General features: G+C 47.7%; 1 protein-coding gene across 4 annotated transcripts in view; it reads left to right on the forward strand.

Annotated features, from left to right (window-relative positions):
* Window positions 1–5687: 5687 nt before the first annotated feature.
* SLC38A1 (solute carrier family 38 member 1) overlaps window positions 5688–15973 on the forward strand; it is a 697300-nt gene continuing 687014 nt past the window's right edge. Inside the window, exon 1 of one of the 4 annotated variants that reach the window (XM_069629833.1) lies at window positions 5688–5833. The gene's annotated coding sequence lies outside the window, so the exon portion shown is untranslated. Of the gene's footprint in view, window positions 5834–5922; window positions 6261–15973 lie in introns of those variants that run through there. The other 3 variants (XM_069629835.1, XM_069629832.1, XM_069629834.1) reach the window with 3 other exon arrangements.

A 15973-nucleotide genomic window follows, 5' to 3' on the forward strand; every position in this document is an offset into this window, starting at 1 on the left:
GTAGGTGTCCACATGGGTTAGTCTTGATTCCTCTTCCCCTTCTCTGCTGCCTGTGGGTGTCCACATGGGTTAGTCTTGAGCCCTCTTCCCCTTCCCTGCTGCCTGTAGGTGTCCACATGGGTTAGTCTTGGTTCCTCTTTCCCTTCACCTTCTCTGCTGCCTGTGGGTGTCCCCATGGGTTAGTCTTGGTTCCTCTTTCCCTTCACCTTCTCTGCTGCCTGTAGGTGTCCACATGGGTTAGCCTTGGTTCCTCTGTCCCTTCACCTTCTCTGCTTCCTGTGGGTGTCCCCATGGGTTAGTCTTGGTTCCTCTTTCCCTTCACCTTCCCTGCTGCCTGTAGGTGTCCACATGGGTTAGTCTTGATTCCTCTTTCCCTTCTCTGCTGCCTGTAGGTGTCCACATGGGTTAGTCTTGATTCCTCTTTCCCTTCCCTGCTGCCTGTAGGTGTCCACATGGGTTAGTCTTGATTCCTCTTCCCCTTCTCTGCTGCCTGTGGGTGTCCACATGGGTTAGTCTTGAGTCCTCTTCCCCTTCCCTGCTGCCTATAGGTGTCCACATGGGTTAGTCTTGGTTCCTCTTTCCCTTCACCTTCTCTGCTGCCTGTGGGTGTCCCCATGGGTTAGTCTTGGTTCCTCTTTCCCTTCACCTTCTCTGCTGCCTGTAGGTGTCCACATGGGTTAGCCTTGGTTCATCTGTCCCTTCACCTTCTCTGCTGCCTGTGGGTGTCCCCATGGGTTAGTCTTGGTTCCTCTTTCCCTTCACCTTCTCTGCTGCCTGTAGGTGTCCATGTAGGTTAGTCTTGGTTCCTCTTTTCCTTCACCTTCTCTGCTGCCTGTAGGTGTCCACATGGGTTAGTCTTGATTCCTCTTTCCCTTCTCTGCTGCCTGTAGGTGTCCACATGGGTTAGTCTTGATTCCTCTTTCCCTTCCCTGCTGCCTGTAGGTGTCCACATGGGTTAGTCTTGATTCCTCTTCCCCTTCTCTGCTGCCTGTGGGTGTCCACGTTGGTTAGTCTTGGTTCCTCTTTCCCTTCACCTTCTCTGCTGCCTGTGGGTGTCCACGTGGGTTGGTCTTGGTTCCTCTTTCCCTTCACCTTCCCTGCTGCCTGTGGGTGTCCACATGGGTTCGTGTTGGTTCCTCTTTCCCTTCACCTTCTCTGCTACCTGTGGGTGTCCATGTGGGTTAGTCTTGGTTCCTCTTTCCCTTCACCTTCTCTGCTGCCTGTAGGTTTCCACGTGGGTTATTCTTGGTTCCTCTTTCCCTTCACCTTCTCTGCTGCCTGTAGGTGTCCACGTGGGTTAATCTTGGTTCCTCTTTCCCTTCCCTGCTGCCTGTAGGTGTCCACATGGGTTAGTCTTGGTTCCTCTTTCCCTTCCCTGCTGCCTGTAGGTGTCCACATGGGATAGTCTTGATTACCCTTTCCCTTCCTTGCTGCCTGTAGGTGTCCACATGGGTTAGTCTTAGTTCCTCTTTCCCTTCACCTTCTCTACTGCCTGTAGGTTTCCATGTGGGTTAGTCTTGGTTCCTCTTTCCCTTCACCTTCTCTGCTGCCTGTAGGTGTCCACATGGGTTAGTCTTGGTTCCTCTTTCCCTTCCCTGCTGCCTGTAGGTGTCCACATGGGTTAGTCTTGAGTCCTCTTCCCCTTCCCTGCTGCCTGTAGGTCTCCACATGGGTTAGTCTTTGTTCCTCTTTCCCTTCACCTTCTCTGCTGCCTGTGGGTGTCCCCATGGGTTAGTCTTGGTTCCTCTTTCCCTTCACCTTCTCTGCTGCCTGTAGGTGTCCACATGGGTTAGCCTTGGTTCCTCTGTCCCTTCACCTTCTCTGCTTCCTGTGGGTGTCCCCATTGGTTAGTCTTGGTTCCTCTTTCCCTTCACCTTCCCTGCTGCCTGTAGGTGTCCACATGGGTTAGTCTTGATTCCTCTTTCCCTTCTCTGCTGCCTGTAGGTGTCCACATGGGTTAGTCTTGATTCCTCTTCCCCTTCTCTGCTGCCTGTGGGTGTCCACATGGGTTAGTCTTGAGTCCTCTTCCCCTTCCCTGCTGCCTGTAGGTGTCCACATGGGTTAGTCTTGGTTCCTCTTTCCCTTCACCTTCTCTTCTGCCTGTGGGTGTCCCCATGGGTTAGTCTTGGTTCCTCTTTCCCTTCACCTTCTCTGCTGCCTGTAGGTGTCCACATGGGTTAGCCTTGGTTCCTCTGTCCCTTCACCTTCTCTGCTGTCTGTGGGTGTCCCCATTGGTTAGTCTTGGTTCCTCTTTCCCTTCACCTTCTCTGCTGCCTGCAGGTGTCCATGTAGGTTAGTCTTGGTTCCTCTTTTCCTTCACCTTCTCTGCTGCCTGTAGGTGTCCACATGGGTTAGTTTTGATTCCTCTTTCCCTTCTCTGCTGCCTGTAGGTGTCCACATGGGTTAGTCTTGTTTCCTCTTTCCCTTCCCTGCTGCCTGTAGGTGTCCACATGAGTTAGTCTTGATTCCTCTTCTCCTTCTCTGCTGCCTGTGGGTGTCCACGTGGGTTAGTCTTGGTTCCTCTTTCCCTTCACCTTCTCTGCTGCCTGTGGGTGTCCACGTGGGTTGGTCTTGGTTCCTCTTTCCCTTCACCTTCCCTGCTGCCTGTGGGTGTCCACATGGGTTCGTGTTGGTTCCTCTTTCCCTTCACCTTCTCTGCTACCTGTGGGTGTCCACGTGGGTTAGTCTTGGTTCCTCTTTCCCTTCACCTTCTCTGCTGCCTGTTGGTGTCCACATGGCTTAGTCATTATACCTTCACGACAAACTCAAACCTATCGCACACACAAAAACCAGACAACCAAGGCAGCCTCTCCTACACATTCCCCTATGCAAACCAACATGCACACAAAAATAAGCATTCAGCCACTCAGGGCATGGAACACCCTACCTCTTCACATCTGCACTGCACCCGCTATCAGCACTTTCAGAAAGAACCGCAAAACATTCCTGTTGTCCACACTTAATCCCACCATCCATCTCCTCTGCCACCACCAGTCTATCCTAATCTTCCTATCCTACCATGAAAACATGTTGTAACTTGTGTTTCACCCACCCCCCACACCCATCCTTTTCAACCTTTGCATCCTGTAAAGTCTCTCCGACACCTTCTGGGTAGGGCCAACTCTGAACAAAATTTCGAATAAATAAATAAATAGAAAGATAGGTAGATAGATAGATAAATAAATAACTGGTGCCCAGATTGGAGAGTTTATAAACAGGTTTTAGCTGACTGGGATTTACCAGAAAAGAAATATCCCCAAAAATAGATTGTGTGGCATGGCATTATCGTAGCCTAATATGAAATGGCTATATTATATGGCATTCGTATATATATGATTGAGGATCTTGCAGACCCTTCACTTACTTCCCATGATGGGGTTCCAAAGGACACCATTGGGGGTTGTGTATTACAGCGTTAATATTATTATTATATGGGTATTATTCAGCGCGGACCTGGCTTCGGGAAGCAAGGGAGCACTTTACAGAGGGATACAACAATACAAATGCATAACGGAGCGCTTTACCGAGGTATGCAACAGTACAGATGCATAACAGAGCGCTTTACAGAGGTATGCAGCAGTACAGATGCATAACAGAGCGCTTTACAGAGGTATGCAGCAGTACAAATGCATAACGGAGCGCTTTACAGAGGTATACAACAGTACAGATGCATAACAGAGCGCTTTACCGAGGTATACAACAGTACAGATGCATAACAGAGCGCTTTACAGAGGTATGCAGCAGTACAGATGCATAACAGAGCGCTTTACAGAGGTATACAACAGTACAGATGCATAACAGAGCGCTTTACCGAGGTATACAACAGTACAGATACATAACGATCGCTTTATAGAGGTATGCAACAGTACAGATGCATAGCGGAGCACTTTATAGAGGTATAAAACGGTACAGATGCATAACGGAGCCCTTTACAGAGGTATGCAGCAGTACAGAGACATAAATGAGTGCTTTACAATCATAGGGGGGAGATCACAGCGAGGGAAGCTGAGATAAGGTGAGCAGGGGGGTAAATGGGGGAGGGTATACAGCATGCAGTAAACATTACACGTAGTCATTTCCATAGGATAAAGGTTCTGTGGCGAGGAAGTTTCCTGCAGACAAAACCAGGTGGATTCTAGCTAGTTTCAGTAGGAATGTTTAGTTTGGCAGTACATTAAAGATGGCGGGAATCAGCCACACTCTTAATGGGGGCACTTTTATGGAGTGGTTTAATAGAACTGTATTATTTGATTTCATGCTATCATGGTAACCCTTACAAGGAGACTACGTGTGCATGTGGTGGTATGATGGAAAGCGCACGAGGGATGGCTCTATTCCGTCCTGCTGTTACACCAGGTGCGCACTGCTTGCGTTTCATGGGCCTATCCTTGCCTGGTGTATAGCGCCTTCCAGGACACTAGTGTAACACGAGGAGCAATTGCTGCACTCCAGTGTGTTGTTGTAACCTGACACACTTGCGCTGTGTTCCCTGGGACACAGCAAAACACACCTGCAGAAGTGAAAAAGAGGGGGCAAAAATAACTTTCACTCAAAATACACAAAGAAAGCCAACACAGCCCAACTTTAATATTCAAGAAAGCAATCGTAAAATAGATTAAACAAATAAAAAAATAAAAGCAGTCCTGGTTGGAGGTCAGTGTGGTCCAGGGCGGGGATTGGAATGGTATTTGGGGGCATGGGGGCGTCACCGCCCCTTTTGAATGTGTACCTTCAAGGCTGGCAATAGGTAAGTTCATGTAATGGGGTGCTGGGTTTAGCTGGGGGTGGGGTGTTGGCGTGCGTTCCTGGTGCTGCTAACTCGATATAATCTCGAACACATGTTTAAGACAAATATGCACATTGGCACAGAAAGTCCTTTTTTATACAAAAATAGGAAAATAACACATTTAGTTCGTTCTATAGTATATATTTTAAATGTGCGTATTTTACTGTTTAAATGTGAAATTAATTGTGTGTATCTCTTCGTTTTCGGCCTGAGTATATTATGCAACAGAAACGTATTTTATAGCGTTTAGTTGCTGCATCAGGCGCTACAGAAATCCCAATGTCCACATGGTTTAAGTCCAGGGAGGTAGATTATTGTGATTTGTCCCGAATGTACCTCTAAGGCAGTGGTCTTCAAACTGGGGTACTGCCCCCCTCCCCCCTGAGACTGCCCCCACCCCAGGGTGGGCCGAGGGATGACCGGGGGGAGGAAGGGGGGCTCAGACTCTTTGAAATAAAGGAGATTAGGCTGACTGCTTTTCTTGTCAAATATAAGATGATTTTCTACTGCTTATACTTTATTTAAAAAGCAGTCACCTTAATCCTTTTTTTTAAAGAGCATACCTCCCCCTCCCCCACACACACATCCGTTGGGACCTCTAGGGAGGGTCAACATCTAGGTGGGGGGCGCAGAAACCAAATTTTTACTTGGGGGGGCGGGGAGGTCGGCATGAACAAGTTGGAATACCACTGCCCTAAGGCATACATGCCAATTGCCAATTATCTATTCCATTTGGGAGACGGCGCTCCAGTCCTGGTTATAATTTTGCATTCTGGGACTTGTAGTCCGGGATTTAGAATGTGCAAATCCCGGCCTATAAATCCCAGAATGCAAAGGTAAAAGCAGGACTAGACTAGCATCTCCCAGATGGAATGGATAATGTTGGCATGCATGCCGAGGACTAGGGTGTGGGCGCCAAACGTTGTGAAATTAAGCGCTTAGTTTATTTTTCCTGTCTCTGAAGCGCTATGAAGTGGGAACCCCCGCCTTCACTGGATCAAAGGAAGCCCAAGGAAGCCCCAGGGTCTCCTCCCTGGTTTTTGACAGGTAGCGACCTTGTTTGTAAAGCCGCGCTGCAGCGAGGGGTCTTGCCGCGGCCTGCTTCTGGGAGCTATAGTAAGCCCCCGGGACCTCAGGGTGCAGCGAGGCTGGCGCAGAGTCCCTCGCTCCGCAGCCTCCAGCTCTGCCCGACTCGCCGCCGCTCCTCGACGACATTTCTGATGCAATGGGTAGAGCCCCTCCCCCCTGCCCCCAGGGACGGCTCCAGCATCAGCAGCCGAGAAGGAGGAGAGGGAGGCAGGCAGCTGAAGGTCGCCGAGGCATCTCCGGCCGCCGTCCTTCCCGCACTGAGCGCAAGGTGATCCCCTGCTGTGGGCGCCTCCCTGTGGCACCGAGGAGCGGCCCTGGCAGCATCTTTCCTCCCTACCACAGTGCAGCAGGCTCTGGGGCCGATCGGGCGCAGGAGCCCCCTCAGGTAGGTAGTGAGATGCCATCCACTGCACCTCGCCTTCGCGGGGTGGGCACGGGAGGGCCCGTGGGCACAGTGTGTATTTTAGGGACAGCGGGGGACGGTGGGGCGGGTGCACGTGAGAAGGGCGCAGGGGTTCTGCAAGGGCACGGATGGAGGGTGGTCACAGAAGGTGCCGTGGGCAAGGTGTGTATATTAGGGACAGCCGGGGACGGTGGGGCGGGTGCACACAAGGACCCGGGCATGGTGTGCACGCGAGAAGGGCAAGGGCACAGATAGGGGGGTGGTCATAGAAGGTGGCGTGGGCAGGGTGTGCACACGGGGGCTCCCGGGCAGAGGCGGAGTGTGTATACACGAGCACAGGTGGGGGTGCTGGGTGCACCGAAGGGCCCAGGACAAGGCGGGCACGCGAGGCCTCCTGGGCATGGGCAGAGGCGGAGTGGGGCCTCGAAATATCCCCAGGGCAGGGTCTGCAGATAAATAGATTTTTATATAGCGCTTCGTGGCATATTCTTTATTTCTAAGCGCTGTAATAATAGGGGTGGTAAATGCTCCGCTTAATATGGCTCGGCGCGTTGGGCTCGGAAGGGTGCCCCTGGCCGGATCGTGTGCCCCGAAGGGCACAGGGGTGGGGGAGCACCCGGGCTTGTTGGCAGTTTGTGCACACAAGGACACGTGGTGGCAGGCGGCGCGCCGCGTCATTTATGTCCCTGGACTCCCACGGACATGTGTGGGCCTGCTTTGAACACGGGGGCCTTGTGTCTTTATGTGAAGCACCTGTATGCTGGTCTCCGCAGGTGGTTTTGTGGTGCGCCTGTCTTGTGTGCCCCCTCTGTGTTCTCGGTAAAGGCCCTGTGTGCTTTCAGAATGGGGTCCGGGTATGTGCCGTGGCCCACTCGCCTTTGCGTGCGTGTTCTATTTCTTTGTCGTTGATGTGTTCTCCGCTTCCATTTTTTGTATATCGCAGCTGTGTTGTGTTTGTCTTGTGTGTGTTGTATGTGTCACGTGTTTTGTGCGTGTAATGAGCGTTCTTCGTGGATTGTGTGTGGTCTGCGCATCCTAGCTGCATGTCGTGCAGGTGTGTCCCGTCTTCTGCACCTGCCTTCTGCTGTGTGCGTGTTGTGTGCAGCGCATTGTGTGTCGTGCCTGCAGCCGCCTCCCTTGCCCCACGTGCAGTGGTGGTGTGCGGTGGCTATAGGCTTCACGTGCGTGTGTTGTTGTTTTTATGTACATTGGTGACTGGGGGGCGGGAGCACGCGGCTCCTGTCATTCACGCACCAGGCGAAGCAAGGGGTGGAAAATTACTGCCGCCCGCCCACGCCGAGCCCCCCTCGCCCCACCCTCCCTCCCGAGTCTCACGTTTCATGGCGCCTGGCGGGCTGTGTGATGAATACACGCACTGCCTACGTCACGGCGCTCTAGGTGGCTACGCACCACCCGACGTTGATACCTTTTATTGGACAAATTGAACATCTTCAGCTGAGCGCGTGGCACCCCCTGGCCTGCAATTCCCACAGGCCTATCTACCAGGGAACCAGTGCAAGGGGGTCAGTCCCCCCATATGCCATTAACACCGTATATTCCACCCACACCCTTTCCATCTTGTTTTCACACATGTAAAGGGTCTTTGGACTAACCGTGGTCCCCTTCACTGAGAATAACTGCTTTTAAGGCGCCTTGGGTTGTGTTTCCGAATCCGGGATACTCCCCCCAAGTTCAGGAAGACTTGGATGCCTGAGTTTTCCCATCTGCCATAGCTTATTTCGAATATATACAAATTCATAATACTGCAATACATTGAAAAGCACCAATAGTATATTATTTATTTATTTATTGTGCATTCCTAAGGTGCTTACACAGCAAGACATTGTGTTTCACGTCGCCCACAGAGCAAGGGGAGGGAACATAGGACAAAGATCCATGGAATACAATAATGAACAGGAGAGAGGTGCGTGCTCCTACTAGGCCTTGTGAGCATTCAGACCGTGTAAGTGCACAGAGAGAGAGAGAGGGGACAGGGGGAGTGCTTGGATAATACACACAAGGCATTTTAAATGGAGGCAATTCATGTTGCCCTCATTTGCATTAACATGTTCCAAATGGCACCCCAAAGCATGACACACACTTGGATCTTGGGCCTGCGCGTCAGATACAAACATGCCCCACAACATTGTCTGAAATGACATCATTTTAAAAGCGGTTACGAGGTAAAATATACAAAGTGTCAGGGAAATAACAGATGCATGTTGGTTTCAATAGAGACATAATCACAGATGCAGGGGTAACAGTCATTACTGTGGCGCCCAGAAGAGACAAAAAGGGGGGGGGGGTGGCGGGGGGCAGTCAACAGCGATTTCTCAACTGCGCCAAACCTTCAATTGTTTCATGAGTGACTTAGCGGACTGCGCACGGTGACATCTGCCCCCTTAACCCCCTAGGGTGATGCAAGAACTTCCGGGAAAATGGCTCCCTCAGCAAAAAGGCGCTCAGGTCAAACCTTCATGTATGTGGCATTAATTATGACAGGCACATTGGTATTTATGATTCTATTATTATTTGCCGATTGCAAAGATATATGTACTTTATAAAGACGTATGCATTTGCAAAATCAGAATTGTCTAAACATGTCATTATCTGGCATAGATATATTGACGACACGTTTATGATCTGGCATGGTGCACAGGAGAAACTGCAACACTTTGTTACATATCTTTATGCCTGCAAGTTTGGAACACAACTTTACGCACATGTCCAGTTCAGAGGCTACTGACTTGATAGATGTACCAACTTCAGTAGACCAGGGCAGGCTAGCCGCACATACATACTGCAAAGCCACTGAGGCCAAGGTCACCGTGAATCAGTCATTGACGATACTCCCCTGAGCGAACATATAAGAGAGCCAGAAGAAAGTGCAGCGGGGATCTGGCTTTTGAGAAAGAACGTGCGATCCTCACCAGAAGATTTCAGGAAAGTGAGGATTCCAATCTCGACAGGACGGACTTGCTTGGTCCAAAAACCAGACCCCTAACAGGAAGCAGTGAGAGTGTGAAATTGATTCCAACAGAATGTAATTGAATGTTCCAACACAGTCATTTCAGAATATTCCTTAACACGGCCGATCCCCACAACAGGCAAACCGTTTCCTGTACTGAGCCTTGATAAAGATCCGTGTGGGTCGAAACACGCGTTGCTTAGTTACATGACTCATTAGAATGTACCATTTTTTTTGTTGCAATTTGCAAATAATAATTCAATTATAAATAGCAATGTGTTTGTCGAGATTAATGCCACATTCATGAAGGTTTGACATAAGCACCTTTTGCCATGGGAGCCATTCGCTTGGGAATTACTGGGGGGTGGGGAGGGCTTGCACCTTTTATGGATAGTGGAAGAAATGGATCTTTCAAGCTTATATGGGGGCGGGGGTGAAAGGAAGCCACAGAGAGCGAGAGAAAGGGCAAGGGGGCAAGTAGAGAAGGGGAGTGAGGAAGACAGAGGAGAGAAAGGGCACGGATCAGAGGAAAATGACAGAGGAGAGGTGAGTGGGGGGAAAGGTGCATAGGATAGAAGGTGAAAGGAATGGAGAGGAGTAGAAGAGAAAGGGTGGGTGGGATAGAAGAAGAGAGAGCAGGAAATGTAGTGTGGGAGAGATTTATTTAGAAAAGAATGTCAGTGTATGGTAGAAGAGGCAAGAGCCAAGGCGGGGAGGGGGAGTGGCGAGGGGGGCAGACAAGTGGGGAGAGCGCGAAGAGGACGGAAAGAGAGAGATGAGGGCAGAACGTGGCAGTGGGTACGGAGTTAAAAGGGGGAATGGAGTGAGTAAGAAAGGAAGAGAAAGGTTAATCTTGAGAGAGGCATGCAAGCAGAAAAAGAGAGGGAAGGGTTGAAAAGGATAGGCAGGGAGAGGAAGAGGAGAGAGAGAGAGCAAGAAAGGGGAGAGAGGGAGAGTGAGAGCGAAAGAGAAAGATTGCGAGATAAAGAGAGAGACACGTATGAGAAGAGGACAAAAAGTTAGAGAAAGGGAAGGAAAGAAAGACACAGCGAAAAGAGAGGAAGGGAGTAACAATTAAAAAGCAGGAAAAAGGGAAGTCAGGGAGAAAGAAGAGAGAGGGAATAGCCGAGAGAGAGAGAGAGAGAGACCTTGGAAAGAATGATAGAGAAGGCTTAAGAGTAGAGGGGGGAGAGAGGGGAGAAAGAGAGAGAGAGAGAGAGAGAGAGAGAGAGAGAGAGACACCTTGGAAAGAATGATAGATAAGGCTTAAGAGTAGAGGGGGAGAGAGAGGGGAGAAAGAGAAAGAGAGAGCGAGACCTAGGAAAGATAGAAAAGGCTTAAGAATAAAGAGGGAGAGAGAGAGAGAGAGAGAGAGAGAAAGAGGGAGAGAGAGAGAGAAACCTTGGATAGAAAGATAGAGAAGTCTTAAGAATAGAGAGGGAGGGGAGAGAGAGAAAGAGAGAGAGACCCAGGAGAGAAAGATAGAGAAGGCTTAAGAATAGAGAGGGTTAGAGAGAGAGAGAGAGAGAGAGAGAGAGGGAGAATGAGAGAAAGAGAGATAGGAGTGAAAAATAGAGAAGGCTTAAGAATAGGGAGAGAGAGAGACAGACCTTGGAAAGAATGATAGAGAAGGCTTAAGAGTAGAGGGGGAGAGAGAGGGGAGAAAGAGAAAGAGAGAGCGAGACCTAGGAAAGATAGAGAAGGCTTAAGAATAAAGAGAGAGAGAGAGAGAAAGAGGGAGAGGGAGAGAGAGAGAGAGAGGGAGACCTTGGATAGAAAGATAGAGAGGGCCTAAGAATAAAGAGGGAGAGGGAGGGGAGAAAGAAAGAGAGAGAGAGAGAGCGAGAAGGAGAGAGAGGGGAGTGAGGGAGAGAGAGAGAGAGAGAGGAGAGAGAGGGAGGGAGTCACTGGTGTATCAGAATATCGCCCCATGCACCCTTCCCTGTGAATGCACAGCGTTTCCCAGTGTGATATCCATAAACCTCTACTGTAAAATGATCAACATATCCAGAACAATCTCCCTAATCCTGGACCACTTAACAGTGTAGACCCCAATATTCCAATTTGTATGTTTGCTCTCGTGGTTAGGATCACAAATGGATCCCATTGTCTGGTCAAGAAATTAACCAGGAAATGGAGTAACTTCAAAAAAGATGTTGGCCCAAAATCAAAACAGCGGCCGCGACCAATTTACATCCTTGAGTGGCTGCAAGTCCTTATTCCATGCAAGTCATCAGGCGATAGAAAGATCTCACAATCCCGCGCTAGACCATCGTGAACTATAATAGTCATGCCGAAAACTTGGTTTGATCAGTATCCAGTGGATACTTACCAAATTCAAGGCTGAACATTTGGGGATGGGGGCTAATAGATCTTGTTGAAAACTGAGGCAGAAGCGAGTGCTCTTTGCTTCAAGTTCTGATTTGTGTAGCTCTGTCTGCAAATATATTTCTGGCCCATGCAGTTAAATCGACTGGGATCCAATTTGCATCATTTTTGGGGGCAATTGCCTTAATCAAGAGCTGCCCTTTGCTTGGAGCCCTCATCCTTCCACAGGCAGCCTGATTGTCAAAAATCTATTTTTGACAAGATCAAGCTGGTTTGCCAATTTCAATTTGTTATTAAAAGTAAAAACCCTACTAAGGTTAATTACTCTTCTCCTTTTTCTGCTCCTTTATCTCTCTTGGGTGACTTTAATCTCCATCTCTCCACTGCTCATGCTGCTGTTCGCTTCTGTCTACCTTCTTCTCAAATATCTGTGTCCTCTCTTGATCTAATTTTTTATTCTATTCCTATCTCCTCTTCAGTCACTGCCTTTCCTATTTATCTGTCTGATCACTTTCTTCTTTGTTTCTCTTATTTCTCCCTCCTCTCCCCCCCCCCTAATTTTCAAGTATTTTCTCTCGTCGTGATCTTCGGCTCTTTGCTCTCTTCTTTTTCATCTGCTGTTATCTCGATTGTCCTTCTATTTCTAATTTCTCTTCTCTCTCTCTCTGTTGATTATGCATTTTCTATTCTGTCCGATGCTCTTCACTTGACCGTCTCTATCCTTCTCTCATGTTTCCTCCGTCTTACGGGCCCTCTCAGCCTTGGACGTCATCTTCCCTTCGGTCTATTCGGTGTTCTCTCCATCTGGCTGCTTCTGCAACTGACTTATCCTCCCCTTCTCCCCTCCACTCTACTCATGATTCTTCTTCTTTCTGCTTAGCAATAGTATTTCCATTCACTTTCCTTACTCCGTTCCTCGAACCCTTCCTCTTCTATTGCACCCTCTTTTCTTCCGTGCAACAATGATTCTTCTCTTCCTGTACTATCTACGTTCCAACCTCTATTGGTGATAATTCCTCCGACCGAGCCAGGGCTCATCCTACCTCCAACCCTGATAATTCTCTTCCCTCTTCCTTAATTCTCCCAGTTTATTTGTCACTTCTTCCCAATTTTAGTACTCTCTGTAATACTTCAATTTCTTCTGCTATAGCCCATTCTAATTTTAAGCATGCCTCTATACTTCCTATTTTGAAAAAAATCATTCCTTTGATTCTCCCTTGCCCTCTAACCTTCGTTTTATAACTCTTCTTACTAAGCTTCTTGAGAGTTTTGTTTATCTCCAGGTCTCTTCCTTTATTAATGCATATTCTCTGCTGCCCCCTTTCCAATCTGGCGTTAGGCCCCGTCATTCCACAGAAACTGCACTCTTGTCTGTCACTAACTCTCTTCTTTCTTCCCGTCACTCTAAACTTTCTTTTCTTCTCATTTTCCTTGATCTTTAGGCCGCCTTCGACACAGTCGATCACTCTATTCTTCTTTCCTCTCTTTCAAACTTGGGCTTTCAGGATTCATCGTGGAATCAGTTTTGATGTCACCTCAGAGGGCGTACTTTCTCCGTCCTTACCAATTCTATGAATTCCTTTTTGTCTGATTGTTTTCTTGCTATCTAGTCCTGGATGTCTTCTCACTATCTTCATCTCAATCCCTCGAAAACTGAGGTTTGGATTTTTCTGCTTCAACTATTCCTCCTCCTTTCCCTCCCCCTTTCCTTTCTTTCCCTCCTTCCCTTCTTATTACTTCTAATGCTCGTAATCTTGGTGTCATTCTTAACTCTTCCTTATCTGTTTCTACTCATATCTCTCTATTTCGCGTTCCTGTCGCGTTCTTCTTTTCAATATTCAAAAAGCTTGTCCGTTTCTTACTTTTCCCTCTGTTAAACGTCTTATTTCCTCTCTAGTTTTCTCTCGCCTGTTTTACTGCTCTTCTCTTCGGTCTTCCTGCTTCTCATCTTGCCCCACTTGCCCCACTTCATCCTACTTTTCAGCCTTCACTTCGAGTTCTTTGTACCCTTGCCCCTCGGGATTCCACCACTTCTGCTCTACACTCTTTGCGATGGCTTTCCTTTGAAAATCATTGACTCTTGAATTTTCTCTGTATTGTTTTTAAGTGCCCTTATGGTCTTGCTCCTCCTTATCTTTCTTCCCTCATCTCCTTTTACTCTCCTTGTTCTGAATCTCTCTTTCTCCTAACTGTTCCTCGTGCTTCTTCACGTTTCAATTCTTTCGTTCTTTTGGTCCCTAAGACTTGAAACTCTCTTCCTCTTTCCATGCGCGCCATCTCTTCCCTTTCTCTCTTTAACACCCATCTTAAAGCGTATCTTCTTTCACACTGAACTGTTGGTTCCTGACTATTTTCTCATGTTATTTGCACTGCTGGTTGCTTTTGTTCAGCGCTTAGTCACCAGGCGCTCTAGAAATTCTAAACAAATACAACATGAAGCAGTTGCTTAGTCCCCGAGCACCCATCCTCTGAGTTCAATTCTTGCATACCCTTCTGCTTGGGAAAACATAAACCTTGTGTTTTTCTTTAGTGATTTTCAGGGAGGGTTCTTTATCAGGGACGGCATATTACTGTAACAGCGCCTCGATGCCCCTGGGCTGTGTGAACGCTTTAAAAATGCAAAATAAATAAATAAATGTTGGCTGCCTCTGCTGTACCCCGAGCTTGGGCCTGCCTACAGGAATGTTTTGCCAGCATACTCTGGTACCCCAACGCCACATCCGCTGAGCCTGGGAGAAAACGCACCGTGTGGTTTAGCTCCTCAGGACTAACGGTGAGGTAAAAACTACAAAGCGTATAGTCAAGGATGCGCGCAGCTCTAATCCTTTAAATTTAGCCGATAAGTACGGGTTAGAAGTTGATCTCCCCTGAAGACGTGCACCTTCTGAGATGAAGGTTCATTATGGATAGCAACGGGCGAGCCATTTATCCCATAAACGATCCCAATTAATGGAACCAAAGAGGTCTGTAAATTCAATTCAATTGCATAATCTCCCAGGGGAATGGTAACCTGCGCATTTGGGATCATGCACCCCTTATTTTCTTTCTATATAAGGCTAAAAAGTGCTTGTTCATGTGATGTAAGTGCCTGTCCCTTCATGTATATTATTTTGCTGATATGGTCTTGGGAGGATAGCTCAGGGGCAACGTGCACGCCTTGGAAGCACGATGATGCGGAGCAACACAGGTTCGATCCCCAGGTCTGTGCTTAGAGTCCTCTGGGTATTAAGCGTGTTATAAATAACCTATCATATCATGAAACGTATCAATGTTTTTATCTAATAATCCATCTCTGCCTTTTGTTATCCCGCTTTGACCTTTCTCTTTCTATGATTACTTCTTCTGTGCGCACTTTGGCCTTAGTGCGTGTTGCAGATTATAAAAAATTCATTAATTTATTCTTCCATCTAAAGAAAAACATCAGCAAACGCCACAGCACTCGGCAGCAACGTTCTCCCAAATGTTGCTACATAAACCAGTGTGGTCAGTAGATATTTACCACAGATCCTCAAGTGACCACTAGGGCGCGCTGTCACTGGATTCCAAATACCATAGATACAATCAGGGTTGATCTCAACCTACAAGGTCAGAAGTAGATTTCCTGGTGAAACAATGAGACATTATTCAATTTTATATTCGATAGTGCAATTTTTATTTAATCAAATTAAGTTTGACGTCAAATTAAGATTGACGCTGACATGTGTTTCGCGTAATACTCTGGCTTGAAAAGATTTCTGCTAAATATTGTGCTATCAGCCTAAAATTCCTGTGGCATATGCTTGGTCTCCTGTGGCATATGTCAACTATTGTTAATATAGCTCCCTCAAACTGTCAAACACATTATTTTCTAAATCTACACATCTGTTTTTTCAGGGGAAGTCTAATTGTCTCCAAAACTGTTTCCCATAAAAGGTGCCCTCCCCCTTTTCAAATGTCTTCGACTCGTGAAGATGAACCAGAAAGGAGTGTGTTTTTGGTATTGTGGACTCAGCTTCTAGGGGTGGAAACTTTGAACTTCACAACAATCAAGATTTGTTGGAGAACTTAAAATGTCTTAGAAGCGGCTCGTAAAGAGATTTTGGAGGTGGGATAAGCTTCTTTTAAGAACACAACTGGAAGAAATAGGGCCAGAGTCTGATCACTGGCAATTGAAGGCTTTGGGTTTAGGGATAAAGGAAGCTACCAACTCATTCCTGCTGCCCTTAACACTTCCTGCAGACAAAGCGCTCTGGGTATGATATCAGAAGGCAATGGATGCTAGTTATAGCAGCTTGGATTGGACCCATTGTCTCGTTCAGCAGATCATCCATTAGTAACACATGCTGTACATGTCTACACTGTAAGACCAGCATTTTATTGGACAATTGAAGAAAATAAAAAAGAGGGAAGGTGGCAGCCT

This window comes from Ambystoma mexicanum, chromosome 12, assembly GCF_040938575.1.
Source record: "Ambystoma mexicanum isolate Mex_15411 chromosome 12, UKY_AmexF1_1, whole genome shotgun sequence".
In the NCBI taxonomy this organism is placed as follows: Eukaryota; Metazoa; Chordata; class Amphibia; order Caudata; family Ambystomatidae; genus Ambystoma; species Ambystoma mexicanum.